Here is a 2,513-nt window from a genome sequence, read left to right as displayed (position 1 = left end):
TGTGTGTTTGCGTTATCTGATCAGCTTGTTAGATCGGCCTTCAAACTATTTAGAATGAATATCAGCTGATAACAATTGGTGGCCAATAGATAGGAGCACTCTTACCTAGAGGTGATTTTTACATAGCAATGTTGCTCCTACATGATGAGGGAAACACATTGGTTATGTCAGACTTGATAGCATGTAACCTATCCTTTTAAAGAGGAATTTGAAAATGTAAATGGTAGTCATCAGGACATAAAACCAAAGATGTGTTGATCTTCACAAATCAAGACTTGATAGTCTAAAAAATAGACGTCAATGCTGAAAAAAGTGTTTAAATTGGAAAATTTAACGAAATTGTAACCATATAGTTAAAAGTCTAAATAACATATGGATTTAAGGAATTGTAACACTCGTATTAAATACATTAAAAAATTCTATTTGTGTTTCAGTTTCTGACGAGACAAGACGTGACGATAATGTTCATGGTGGACTATTGTAAATTGAAAGACATTTCGCTAGCTAGCAAACATTCACACTGGAGCAACATCAGCCATTGGTGCAAGTTGTGAGCTGTAATGGTGGAGCTGCTGAATGGATTTGTGGAGTTTGTTAGTTGCAGCACCGGCTGTTAGCAGCTCCACCTTTTAGCCACTGAATGGTAGCAGAGCAAGCAGCCACTGTCCGCTGGACTCTCACATCTGTTCATCCCTGCAGGACTCCACACTGAGCCGGACTGTCTCAGGAAGATTTACAGGTTGATGCTGTTTGACAGGCAGGTAGGAGGCTTAGTGATCTATGAGTGTAACTGTGCTGTAAGTAAACAGTCTGAAGTCAGAACAGTCTTCTCTGACAAAGATGAAAGTTTAGTTTTAATCACCAACTCTGTGAGACATAAGTTTGAACCTCCAGACTGTCATGTTGCATAAGTTATTTTAAGTTAAGTTATATAGAGCATGGAAAAGTGAATAATTACCTATTTAAAGGGAGTGAAAGCATGTCATATATTGATTTAAAATTCAATCTATTCCTTTTCTCATTTCCACAAAATTAAAATTGCAAATATTTCACCGAATGTGCTCAATAAAATCACTTTAACTTATTCATTTTTCAGTCTTTTGATTTGTAAGAGAAAGTGCAGAAAACCCAGTAAAGCTCAACACTATCAGTTAATAAGCAAAACACAATAATACTAAAATGTACTGTTCAAAATGTGGTAATTTAACTGATGCCACTTGGATTATCACCAAGTTGAACATTTTCTGTGTCATAGCAGTCAAGTACAGCTCAGTTATCTGGCTTCAACTTTTTTGGCCCCATTACAGTTGAATGACTTTAACTTCATTTAGACCCATTATCGACACTGGAATACAAAATTGCTTTTTCAATGTAAGTGCATTAATAAGTCATGGCTTTGCAAAATCAATCAACTAGAAAGCAGCACTGAACTGTGTGCGCTATAGTTTACAGATTTTAATCAAGCTAAAGAATAAGGTTTTCATCCTGCAGCTGCAGTATCACACACTGTATGCTAGCAAGTCTGCACTGATGTCTGTATTACCCGGCTTGTGAGCTGATTATGTTTATATGTTGTGTCTTCTTCTTCTCTCCCTGTGTGTTCTGTGTTTCACAGTGTGTGTGAGGTTCACTGAATCATGTATAAGGTTGTAAAGTACTCAGCCAGTTTCCCCCTTCAGGTCTGATTGGCCCCCTCACTCTTAATTGCTTTCACACTGCAAAGATTACATTACTCAGCTCCAGAAAGACACTGGCACTGCTGGTGTGAAAATACCTGAGGGTGTAAGCTGGATGACTGTTGATTGAGCCGTCACATGACAAATATGCGAAGGGTCATTAAGGCCTCCATTCATTCATTTTCCATGCACGCTGATTATGAAATGTATTCACTGGTAAGTTAGGGAAAGACTCTTGGTCACTAGCAAATGTAAAAACAGATCCTCCTGCTCTATTCCAATGTCAGTCTGCTGTCTGTTTCCAGTCCTTTCCTCTTTTATGGTGCAGAAACACATTTCTCTTCCTTTCATACACAGAGAACATGATTTGCATTTTAAGACATGCTCATTTCATGATATTTCAGGAGCCTGCAGGCTGTCAGGAGCTTAGCAAAGAGGAAGACTCTCAGCCATGCAAGCTAATTGGGCAGAGAGGTAGTCATTTTTGAAAATTCCCATCAGGCTCATACATTTTCTCCTTTTAGTTTCAAGTCCGCCTTAAAGGAAGAAAGTTGCAACTGGCTGGCATGCAAACTAATGTACCAGATAGACAGTGAGTCAACTTTTCTGCTTTCTAATGTGCCCTTCCAGTGGAGAAAACATGATGCGGGACCCTCAAGGAGCCCTCCCAGTGGGAAACTTGTGATGTACTGCAGTAATAGGTGTCCTTTGAAATGGAGAAAATGCAATGCAGTGCCCTTTGGGGTGCACTTAAAGGGGAGAAAACATAATGCAATGTCCTCTATGGTGCACCTCCAGTGGAGAAAATACAACTCAACACACTAATGGGTGTCCTTA

This window comes from Epinephelus moara, chromosome 14 (assembly GCF_006386435.1).
Source record: "Epinephelus moara isolate mb chromosome 14, YSFRI_EMoa_1.0, whole genome shotgun sequence".
Classification (NCBI taxonomy): domain Eukaryota; kingdom Metazoa; phylum Chordata; class Actinopteri; order Perciformes; family Serranidae; genus Epinephelus; species Epinephelus moara.
Note: the sequence above shows the minus strand (reverse complement) of the source record.